This window comes from Macaca fascicularis, chromosome 6, assembly GCF_037993035.2.
Source record: "Macaca fascicularis isolate 582-1 chromosome 6, T2T-MFA8v1.1".
NCBI lineage: Eukaryota > Metazoa > Chordata > Mammalia > Primates > Cercopithecidae > Macaca > Macaca fascicularis.
Window position 1 is genome coordinate 73,246,918 of NC_088380.1, and position 12,995 is coordinate 73,259,912.

A 12,995-nucleotide genomic window follows, 5' to 3' on the forward strand; every position below is an offset into this window, starting at 1 on the left:
TTGACTGAGGATTAAATTTATGATGAAAATATACTTTCCACTAACAAATACATTTTTATATATTTGCTTGCTTGTTGTATTGACTGACTACCTGATTAGAATGTAAGCTTTGCAAGGCAAGGAACATTGTTAGAAATAAAGGAGAAGTTGCTGAACACAATGAAACCCAACTATAGTGAAGATTTTAACTGTCTTTGATGGGGTACCTGAAAGTCAAACAAAATGCAAAGAGATAAAGGGGCTGGATAATATAATTAACAAAATTGGTTTATCAGATGTATGTTGAATGATGTCTCTTGCAACATAAAATTAAATAATTATTGAATGAATACTTACTATAAACACCTGCTAGTTGAAATAACAAGACACTCTTGATTCTTAATATGCCAGGGAATCTGGCCTAGTTTGGAGGACATTGGAATCTTTTTTTCTGAGGAAATGGCTTTTAATATGAGACCTGGAGCATGCGTTGACACTTGAGTGAATGGTGAGAGAACATCTTTAAGAATGGGGAATAATGTGTGCAAAATATCAACATGAAAAGATGTATGTTGACGTAAATGTCTATAAACTCAGAGAAATAGCGGGAATGCTGAACACCAAATTGTCAGTACCAATTACCTTGAAATAAAAGATGCTTTCATTTACTATCCTATATAATTGTTTAAATGGTAAGATTATGGTGAGTATAAGCACTATTCAAAGTAAACAAACAAAGTCTACTGAATGCAATTTTTTTTTTTTTTTTGAGACGTCTTGCTCTGTCACCCAGGCTGGAGTGCAGTGGCACGATCTCGGCTCACTGCAACCTCCACCTCCGGGATTCAAGCAATTCTCCTGCCTCAGCCTCCTGAGTAGCTGGGATTACAGGCACATGCTACCACCCCCGGCTAATTTTTTGTATTTTTAGTAGAGACGGGGTTTCACTGTGTTAGCCAGGATGGTCTTGATCTCCTGTCCTCGTGATCTGCCTCCCAAAGTGCTGGGATTACAGGCGCAAGCCACTGTGCCTGGCCCTGAATGCAATATTGATTGAGGATTAAATTTATGATGAAAATATTATCATGTAAAATATACATCAGCATACAAACTCAGGAGTGAAGACAGGTGAAAAATTCAGGTGAAGGTCAAGTTAATGAAAGGTGTCCATTTCAGAAGCTTTGATCTAGGGTGCTCCTCAAAAGTGGTTCTCTAAATTTAACAGGAATGCAGATCATCCAGGAATTGTATTAACATGCAGATTAGGATTTGACAGGTCTTGTGCTGTGGCTTGAGGATCTGCATTATTAACAAGCTCCCAGCTGATGCCAATGCTGCTGGTGGTACAAGAACCACAACCTTAAGGATGAAAGTTCCAGGTAATTATACTAGGCTGCCAGAATTGAGAACCACTGAGCTAGAATAGTGTCATTTTGTCTTTCTTTTCCTGTGCCTCTTTCCTATCTGTCAAACTATTTCTCCTCCTCTAAGTCTCAACTCATGGAAGGCTTTCAGATCGGTCAGGCCTGGACATTCTCCAATTGTGTTCCTCCAATGTGTCCCAATAGCAGAGTTTCTCAAACTAATGAGCAAAAATTCCTCAGGTCATTATCAGACATGCAGCTTCCTGAGCCCAGCTCCAGAAGATAAGAATTAACTTGGTCTAGGGTGGAAATCCAGATACAAGCTTCCAGGAAGATTCTGAGATAGCTGGTTCTGGAACTTAATTTAGAAATGTGTTCTTTCTATTCTATCATCAAGTATGGTGCTCCATAGATATTTGGTATATAAGTGAGTGTATGTTCCCTTCCTCCTTTTACTTTGTGACTATAAAAGTTATAAATGCCTCATATAGAAAACATGTAGATACTAAAAAGTATGGAAAAATAGAAAAAAGTGACTGGTCATCCTACCACTGAAAGGCCAACATTTTCTGAAGTTTAACATATTTCTTTCAGATCCTTTTTCCTGAACATTTTGTTTCACTTGGCTTAGAACACATCGTGTATGTATTCTACCCTAAATACTTTTTGGCAATAGAAAAGATAAAGATATTTTTTGTAACATCGCTCAGTTAAATGTATTGTTTCAAATGCTAAGTTGGACAGTCTTTCACACTTTTGCTTTTCTATGATTGACTCATTCTTTGACAGTAATTTACCAATAAATAAATAAATACAAAAAACATTATTCCTTGAATTTGGGGATCCTGTATTTCATCTTCTCAATTCATGTTTTATCTCGTTAAAGATCATTCCAGATAGAAACAATTTCTCATTTTCCAGAAATTTGCAACAGAAAGATTTCCAGAAGTAGCCATTTTTTTTCCTACATAGTTAAATCACCATGATTTTTACATGTTAATTAAGACTTACGTGTTGCCTTTTTGACCTCTACCAAAAAACTGTGTCAAGATGTTGACATTTGCACAGCAGAATTATAAGGCAGGTGCTTGCATACTGAGTACCCTAGAACTACTTCTTTTGTCCTTGAAAAACCCAGCCAAAGGCATCATCTCACTTTTATCTCCACAAATCATGTTGTCTTCAAAAAGTTAGCAAAGCACAGAGAACAGGTGAGATGTAATTCTTTTCCTGACAGCAATGTTGTATTTTATTTCTGTTACCTTTAAAAATAGTATATTAGACAACTTATCTCCTTATCCCTTTTCTTTTCCTTAGAGATAAACATAATTCATCTATTACTCTCCCTATTATATGCAGAGATAGGTTCAAAAGTTTTTTGTATTTTGAACTTATGAACAAATGCTGTTAATTGATAGAAAAGTACAAGTTTGTTCCCTAAAAGAGACTTTTAATTTAATAATAATCTAGCCCTAAGTAGCCTAGAAAAGTTAAATCAATTCTTCCATTGCTCTGAGTTTACTTCCAAGAAGTAATTTAGCCCCCAGGAGAAAACCGACTCAATGATGTATCAGTATAACAAAATATAAAATACCTCTCCCCATTCTTAGGCAAATTTGTTGAACCTTATGAGCATAGGTATTTATTGTTGCTAAGACTTGATAATTATGAAGATAACTTCTTCCCCACAAGGACATTGCATATGAATGGGAAAAATAAATGTAGCATATATATGGATTTTATAGCATCCAGTTAGGACTCTGAGTGTTCTGAAAAATTGTAGACAAATTCTACATGGCCACAGTGGCATGGGGTAATCATTAAGTGAAAACAGGATCATGTGGGTGGTTACTCTAGATGATTTATTCAGGCCTAAGGTGGAGGGGATTGAGCATAACCAATTTTTACGGAGCTTTCTTCATCTTCAAGCATCACTGTACCAGATTACCTGAAATGACTTCCAACAGTACTCTGAACTCGCATCTCCACGTAACTCTGGCATATTCAGAAATTTAATTTTCTAAACTTTTTATGTCCAAGCAGAGAGAAATGACACGTGATAACTGAAACTGGTTGAGGACTAGGAAACAGAACATTATCAAATGTTTGCTATTGATCTATTCATGCAGATGATCTTGTTTAGGATCATCAATTTACAATCTTGTGGCCAAATTGATCGTTCTAATAATCACAATAAATACATTGCAGAGAGAGAGAGAGAGAAACAGATTACTACATACTTTTAATAACTCTCAAGACAAAAAGGATAAGATAATTAACCTTTCACAGTAAAACTTGACATTTTAAAAGACTGCATTCCAAACTTAGGACTTTGACATTTTTCTGTAAGAGTTCAAAGCTCATAAATATATTTCATTCTATGGCAGGTACTAAGTATTTCTCTTAGTTATATATTGCATAGAAAAACTTTTTCAGAACCTAAATGTATACACCAACCTTCTTATGTTTCAGAAATACTGACAGAGAAAATATGTTTTTAATTTTTTTTTGAGTGTTCCAGGAGGCTAAGACCCTTTGACTTCTCATTTCCATTTCCTTGGAAAGAGAAATTGAAGTCAATCCTTTCCAGGAACCAGGGCAGTCTATTTTTAGCCTTCACTGATTAAGACTGTGCTATCTAAATAGAAATGAATTTGAACTGCCTGTACCTTTTACTCCCAAATAGTACTTATGAGGTTTCTATGATACCAACAGGGTATGTTCTCGAATCTATGCTTGCACAGTAAATTGCCCTTATTTGAGTTCACTGAGGAACATTGTTGGGTCAAGTTAGGTCAACCTTTCTTTGAATTGTGCTTTTATTTTGTGCTTTTCAAGGGAAATTCAGTTAAAATCAAATCTTGCTTCATAAAAATTTCATTTTTCTAAGGTAGATGATGAAATTTGTTCAACTAACAAGGGATCAGATAGATAAGGAAATTTATTAAAGCTAAAAAGAGAAAACCAGGAAATTATAGTTTATGTGGGTAAAGCAAAAAAAAAAAAAAAAAAAAAAAAAAAAAAAAAAAAAAGCTAGCATCATGACAGTGGCAGATGAGATGCAGGAAGAGGGAAATAATAAATATGGAGGATGGATGCTGCACCATTAAATGAAGGGAGAGGAACAGTGAGGCTCAAATGCAGAGCTTTGTGCAAGTGGGAAATGAAAAAGAGGCAGACAGAGAGCTCCTTGGACGAAAGGATTGAAAGTGAAGCCATAAATGTACCAGAAATAAGAGGCAGAGAAAGTACCATTATTAAAATAGCGATGTTGCCAGAATTAGAGACTTGGAAGAATAAAAATTATCCGGTTGTAAATTCAGAACTATGTTTGGCCATTTATGCCCATGATGTTTGGAGAAATATAAAGGAGAAACAGCTGTTGTGTAGATTTAAATGATAAAATAGAATTATAGGGAATGAGAAGACCCCAGGAAAGGAAATTATAGGCAATGAGAAGACCCTAGTGAAAAAGAGTGCCACTTTTTCTCCTCCTTGATAGAGGCAGATAGTATTCGAGAAGGGAGAGAAACTTGAGGGGAGGACAGCCGAGTCAGCAGGAGAAAGGCAGGTAATAGCCAAGATACTTCGAACAGTTCCTAGGTTTTCCACATCTGTTGGCTACCTCAAATCTTATTTCTTCCTTTTCTCCTGAGATCCAAAATGCTCTCTCCCCTCTCTGCAGGTTCCTTAAACAATGACAACTTTAAAAGACTCCAGATGGCTTTGAAAAAACTTGAAAGCCATCCAAGGTGCACTGTAGGCCTTTGTAGACACCCCATGTGGAGCTAGTCTGAAAACTCTATAGTTTTTCTGTTTGGATTGTGTCCTGGGGATGAGCTGCAGGGCCAGCACACACACACACACACACACACACACACACACACACACACACACACTTAAAAATTAAAAATGAGCCAGCCCTAACCCATGTGTACTCAGAAGTAAAAAGGTAAGCTCTTTTTGCTGTGAGCTCTTGTAGCCGTTGGCCTTGGTATTCATCACTCTGTACCCTGCCTGGCCTTGCTGTGAGGAGAAGGCAGAGGACATAGAGATCAGGTGAATAACTCACTCTTTGCTTCTTAAATGTCAGTTTATAACCCACTGCTTCAGTGGATTTACTGTTTGGATAGAAATTTAACCCACCATGGCTTCACTGGGAATATATTAGAAAGATTCATAGACTCAACCAATTTTGCCTAATTTTTCTCTAGGACTATTAAAATACCATTATCAATTATCTATAGCCAATCTCTAGAGGGAGTTATTTGGAATGACTTTAATAATAACCATTGGGTATACGCAGCTACTTTTAGAGGATGGGCAGCTTTTATAAAGCTGAATTTAATATTGTATTTTCCCAGGAACAAAGTGGTTAAGAATTGAACTGGGTAAGAATCATCTGGCATCACTGGTTTATTAGAAAGAAATAATCCAAAGTCTTAAGATAATATGAAAATGCAAGAACTTTGAAGAAAAAGATAAATTCACATGCAGAATCAAATTCTAAGAAAAGCAAAGGTTGAGTGTGTATGTGTGTTGTGTGTATGTGTGTGTGAGAGAGAGAGAGAAAGAGCAAGTGGAGGAACGAAATGTTCGTTCTCTTGTCGTGTTGACTGATTTATAACAAGATTATTTGTGCTAAAAATATCTGTTTCAGGCTGTCCAGCCCCTCTTTCAGCTGGTAGGTTGATGGGGTGATTATGGAGGGCAAAAGGTTGAATAGCAAAGTCTAGGTGTTACATGAGCATTACTTTTAACTATGCTTAAACTTATGGGGAGATAGTTTATTTTTAACACTATTTCAACATCAGTACATCTTGTATTCCATCTGTGGACATGAGACACAAGGGATTGAGGGATGCATTGAGAGACTGGTTCAGCTGACAAAGTTGACCTACCTAAAATATTCTTTTCAACCCCTTCCGGGATAGTAATGACAGATGCCAGAATTTTTATTAGAATTCCAGCCTTTAGGTAAATAAAAATTACAGTAACATCCTTTGGTCACTATGGAGGCTCTTTACACTCCAATTATAAGCATCAAAGAAATCCTTGGATCAGTCATCAGGTAATCAGGGGAATGCAGTGTGTTCATGGTGGCTGCTTATTTTTCTCCAATTCACATGCAGAAGAATTTTTTAAGGGATTAAGGGGAACTTGCAGATTCAATGGGGACTCAGATCACATATTGGTTATTGATAGGATAATATCATCTGGAAAGTATTTAGACACAGGCAAAAATTTCCATCTATAAGACAAAGATAAAAATCACCAGTAACTGTGGCTTTTTGAGCAACCCACTATCTAGTGATATTGGAATCTAGCAGCAAGAAGGAAATGGAAATTTTGCCATCAGCTTCTGTGCATCAAGCATAGTGTTTTCCGAACTTCAGCCACACAGGCTCCACCTTCATCATTTAACAACAGCTAAAATCGCATGTACAGATATTTACTGAATATTTTATTTAAATTGCCTCACATTAGCTTAAATTTATTTTAAGCAAAATTAAATACAAAAATAAATCAATGTTGTTAGATTCAGGCTGGTCATTGTTACCACTTAAGGTTCTGACCCAGTTCTGCTCTTTCCATGTTCAAGAGAATTAGGTTTCAGAGGAGTGTTAGAGACTATCAGTAACCTGAGACTTTCCCCTGGAAAGCATCAGAAAGAGTGAAGGAGAACTAAAAGAGCAGTGGCAATGTTATTTAAGGTGCAATTCCTGAATCTCTTATAAGCATTAGGGTAACACCCAAATCAACTTCAGCACTACCAGGGCAGGTCTCCCACACTCTGGGAAACCCTGGGGCAGAAAGTCAGTGTGCAATGCCAATGGGATCTCACGTGACACATTCAACTGAGCCCCTGCTGAAGGGACACATGCAACGCTCCATATGCTGTCTGACCGGGACCTGCCACAACATCACCACAACTGCATCACCCACAATAGAACAGAAAACGGAAGCTACTAGAGCAAGGCTAAGGAAGTGCTGAGAGGCGGGTCACAGAGAAAGGCAGTCATCTTTCTCATAACCCTAATCCTAACCCTAAACCTAAGCCCTTTTCTCCCAGAGAAGTCTAGGGAACCTCACTTAGGATGAGATAGAAGATAGAGGAAATCTCTGTTTTTTTTAAGAATGCATGAATGGCACCTTTCTTGACCACCTCATTTTAAACATTATCCCCCATTGTATTCCCTATTACCTTTTCCTACCTTAGTTTATTTCACCTGGGATTGTATAAATATTATATATCTACACAAAATCATTATATGTTTACATTTGTTAATCTGCTTGCTTATTGATTGATTGTCTCCACTGCCAGAATGTAAGCCTAGACTCTAGGCATTTTTGTGTTTCATTCCCAGCCATATTCACAGCCCCTAGGATAGTAACTAGCATATAGTAGGTGCTAAATAAATATTTGTTGAGTAAATCTGAATGAATGAATGAATGAATGAATGAACTGCCTTCAGAAAGGAGATAGGTAATGAGAAAGGACTTTAATTCACCAAAAAATACTGATCATTGTAAGTATCAGTTGAATTATTTTTGGCATAATATATGATTCAGTGTGAGCAATGTGTATTTTTTGCTTAAAAAAACAAAAATGTTGGCATGGAGTTTGAAGTGATTTGTTTTTAGGAGTCAAGGGCTGCATTCACTGATGGACTCATGGAGATGTTCACAGACAGACATCTCCATGCAAGGACAGACATTTTTAGGAGTGGGAATGAGGATCTGATGTTTGTAGCTTGTCACAAGGAAACTTAGCAGAAAGTCTTCTATTAGATGCTTATCAGATGCTCCTTAAGTATCATTGATTTGTCACATTTCACAGTAACTGATATTCTTGATCACCACCAATGAAGCATTGAATCCACCCATTAGCAATGAAGTTCTGCTTATCTGTGCACCTAAGAAGAATATGGCCCTTTTTGGAAAGCTGAATTGAAGCAACTGGTAGGCGGAAGAAATTCCATGGTGCAGATTCACAGGTGTGTTCCATGGATTAAAGCTGTGGGATAATACTGGGTGTATGCAAAGAACAAGGAAGGAAGAGAAAAATGGTCCCATAATTTGGGGATACTCTGGGTTAAACAAAGTTAGACAGCCTATTGAGAGGCTTTCAGAGGCAAATCCACTAGTTTTTCCCAAGTATATTTCATGACAAAATTACCATTCTACCTCTCCCTTACTCAAGGATCCCAGGAGATTGATGACCTAATGGGCTTGTTTTGGAAGCCTTGATGTATCTCTGTGGGCTTCTGGGGAACTCTTCCAGATGAAGAAGAGTCCTGTGATGAAGCAAAGATGTCTGGCCATTTCTGAGCAAAGGCATAGAATCAAAGAGAGAAGTCAAGGGCTGCATTCACTGATGGACTCATGGAGATGTTCACAGACAGACATCTCCATGCAAGGACAGACATTTTGATTATGAAGTGCAGTCTTTACTGTTGGCTGATAAAATGACTGATGTAGTAGGATGAACAATGAACCATGTTCCAAGTCCCACTTTCCCATGACCTTCGATGGCTATTTTCTGGGTCTCAGTTTCCTCATTTGTAAACAGAGAGTTAGATTAAGCAGTCTTTGAAGTCCCTTCCCATTCTAACACTCAATAATTAAATGGCCTTTAGATGTCTGTTCTTGTCTTAGAGTTGTTTTATTCTAAAGGACAAACAGATGAGACACAGATGAGGAAAGAATAGCTAATCATTTGAAGCCTGGATGTTACTGGCTGAATAGTAATAGTACTGGCTTTCATACCTAGGATGAAAAACCTTTAAAAAGCCACCTTCCCTAATAAGCCTGTAAATAGACCTCCGCCAACAAGATTCAAACACGTCTAAGGCTTGTGCCCAGTATGCATGAGCAGAGCCCCATGGCACTTGCTTAATATTTAAATTTTTGTATTAATTTTTGTATTATTTTGAGAGTGCAAAAGATAAGTTTTAATTTTTCTCATTTTAGTGTTCCTTAAAATGGCATTCTTGATCTAGAGCCAACAGGATTCTTAAATTTTAAATGGAAGCTCCTAGTGACTCAGACTTTAATTGGACACGCCTCTTGGCTCAGACTATAGATAATTAGTCCGTTAAACATTAAGGAACTCTGTACCTCCAAGCCTTCAAAGTAAATACTACAGCCGCAATAGAGAAGATACATATAATATAATTTATTATAACTCTTGTATGGTTACACAAAAACAGGAATAACAATGACAGTGCTTTTTACTCTAGGATTGCCTTCTTGCAGTCTCCTCATTATTCCAACTTCCAAATTCCAAGGAAGTGAGGCTGTCATAAATGGGATCACCACTTCATTCAAAGTGGAATAATGACAATACTAGGGTGATATGGTTTGGCTCTGTGTCCCTGCCCAAATCTCCTGTTGAATTGTAATCCCCAGTGTTGCAGGAGGAAAATAGTGGGGGGTGATTGGATCATGGGGGAGAATTTTCCCCTTGCTGTTCTCATGATAATGAGTTCTCATGAGACCTGATTGCTTAATAGTGTGTAGCACTTCCCCTTTCACTCTCTCTTCCTCCTGCTCCACCATGTGAAGAAGGTACTTGCTTCCCCTTTGCCCTTCCACTATGACGATAAGTTTCCTGAGGCCTCCCCAGCCATGCCTCCTCTGTAGTCTGTGGAACTGTGAATCAATTAAAACTCTTTTCTTTATAAATTACCCAGTCTCAGGTAGTTCTTTATAGCACTTTGAGAACAGACTAATACATAGGGTAAAATTAGGGTTTTGTGATTCAAACTAGAATCAAAATTTGAGGTTCTCAGTGCTAGTTTTGAATTTGCCACTGACTAGCAAGAAAGTGTTAGGCAACTCATTTAACTTGCCTGTGTCTCAGCTTTGCTAGTGTAAAATATAGATGTTAGAATATAAAATTGGACATCCCTTCCTGTTAAAAATTTTTTTAAAGGATTTATCTTTATATTCAGGGAATGAGATTAGGATGGGAAGGAAAGAGTCAGTTATGTGTCCACAAGGAGGCAGGGAGTGAAAATAACATGGCTTAAGCATCAGGAGGGTCTGTGTTCCAATCTTGGCTCAGCTGTTTAATGGTTATTTCTGAGCAGGAAGTTAAGGAAATGGACATGGGAGGGGCTTTACAGACAACTGTAACATTCCTTCCCTTAAACCAAGTAAGTAAGTGGGTGTTATTTGTGTTGCAATTATTTATATTTTACCTACATTTTACATATTATTTTTATCTGGCCACTATTTTGTACGAAGTGTTAAACCAAACTAAAATTCAATAAATGTGAAAAATAAATAAAATAGATTCTTCAAAAAGAAAAGAGGAGCATGCATTACATTTTGATCAAATTTAATGTTTTTTGTTTTTCTATAGCGCATTCAATTATTATGACTTTTTCCTCCTGACCCCTCATGAAGTGACCTCTGCTTACCTACCGGTCTTCATCTCCCATCTCTCTCCCCTCTGCTCTTAAGTTCCTCCATAGTTTCTCAACCATGTTATACGTGACTATGCATCTGCGTCTTTCCACATGTTGTCATTCTGTCTGGAATGCCTCCTTGAGCCTGCAAAGAATTCCTACCGATTCTTTCTTTTTCACCTCAAATGCTTCTGAGAAGCCTTCTCCATCTTCCCCCAGCAGATGTGGGTGCTCCTTCTCCTCTACTTGACTATGCATTGTAGATCTCTGCTTGAAGCAGTTGTATATTATAATGACTTGTATAACTGGCTCCTGCTTGGATAGTCAACCCCTTGAGGGCAGAGATTGAATCTTGGAGCGTCCAAAATCTACCTGGCCATGTTCACCCATCTGGTTTATTTATCTATTCCCTCTCTCTGTCTCTCTCTTCAGGCACACCTCAGGGGAATTCAAAATATGGCTGGTAACTGAAATGTAGTACTAAATACATACACATGCCCCTCTGTATCTGCAGGTTTTCAACCAATCATAGATGAAAAATATTTGGAAAAAAAAAACAAGAAAAAATAATACAAGTAATAAACAATACAGTATAACACCATTTACTTACATTGTACTCAGTATTATAAGTAATCCAGAGATGATTTCAAGTGTATGGCAGGATGAGCATAGGTTATATGCCATTTTTATGCCAATATTATGCCATCTTATACAAGGGACTGAGCATCTGAGGGTTTTGCTACCTATGGGGATGTTGGAAGCAATTCCCTGCAGATACCAAGGAACAACTGTATGGAATAATTGAACAAATATACTGGATATTCATTAATATTCACTAGTATGAAGAAAAGGAATGGCATGGAGGAGCTGAGCAGGGGAGAGGTAGGGTATTTGAGAAACAGAGGTAAAAGGACTTTTGTTGATGGGATTTGGGCTGGGCATTCGGAATGCTGAGTGGAGGGAGAGGATGTGAGTACCCAGCATGGTCACCGTTATTATTGGGGAGGACTGAGGAAGATTCAGAATACATCTAGCAGTTAAGATTTGAGCACCTGAGCTTTCGCAATAACCCTCTTTTGATGGAGAAGGCCCTATTTTTGTTACTTTTTGATATACAGAGTCAAATATACAGATTATTCACAAATACAATGTTTAAATCTAGATTTACTGACATGATTAGTTAGCTTTCCCTGGACAGTTTCAGGAAAAATATCACACACACTCGAAAAAGAAACTGTTTTGTTTGTTTGTTTGTTTGTTTGTTTTTTGTCCAAAAGGACCGTTTCTATTTTCTTTCCAAGCACTCTCCCACCTTCATTTTTCATCATTCCCTTCTGTCAGGTCCCCTGAAACGGAAACAAGCTTATTCCTAATGCCATTCTTTCATTCATATTGTTATGTTCTCCTGGAACATTATGATTTCCTTATACAAATCCCATTTATCCTTCAAAAACTGGTTTGAGTTTGCTTCTTCTATGAAACCCTTCCCGGTCAGTGTGGTCAATACTGAGATTTCCCCACTGTCAATGGCACCTCGCTGCTACCCACTGACTTAGCCATTCCTTCCATTTTGCTCTGAACCATTTCCTCCTGGTTCATTTATGCTGATGTTGATTAGTCAGCAGGAGAGCAAGCACTGTAAAAACAAGGCCCATATTTTACATACACAACCTCTGTATCCTTGTAGCCCCGGTATATTGTTAATCACATAATTTTCACTTAATAAAATACTTACCTGATGATTTGGTTGCTGACAGGGAAATCACCCACTAAGATTAGTTGCCAGTGTGATAACCAAGCTTTGGTTCAAAGTCTGATTTTGCAAAGTATATCTTGTGTCCCTTCTTTAGAGGCAGGCATAAGGGAAAAGAATCATGATAATGATTCAACTTCGGAAATTCTCAGCTTTTGAGAGCTGTTCACTTTCAGAAGGGGGAGCAGGGTAAAAGGTGAACTCCAAGGTAATCTAGGCTTACACTTTGAGATCCAGGATTAAATGGTTTCAGCACAGTGCATTCTATCAAGAACTAGCTAGAGGCCAGAGGTTTACTGGGAATTTGAGTTGAGCTGATCATAGCTTTGCATTCATCAATGAGGGGATTACTACTTAGATCTTATAGGCCATTTATTTCCTAATTTTAAAAAAGGTAACTTAATTTAGTGTTTTTTTCTTATTAATATTTATAAGCTTGAAAAATTTTACTATATCCCTAATATTGTAAATTCTGCAATTAGC

The 12,995-nt window shown here is 37.5% G+C and overlaps 1 long non-coding RNA gene across 1 annotated transcript; it reads left to right on the forward strand.

Moving 5' to 3' along the window:
* Positions 1–369: 369 nt before the first annotated feature.
* LOC135971109 (uncharacterized) lies at positions 370–2,934 on the forward strand. The gene is made up of 2 exons (XR_010587191.1): positions 370–1,358; positions 1,938–2,934. It is a non-coding gene; the product is annotated as an uncharacterized lncRNA (long non-coding RNA).
* Positions 2,935–12,995: the final 10,061 nt, after the last annotated feature.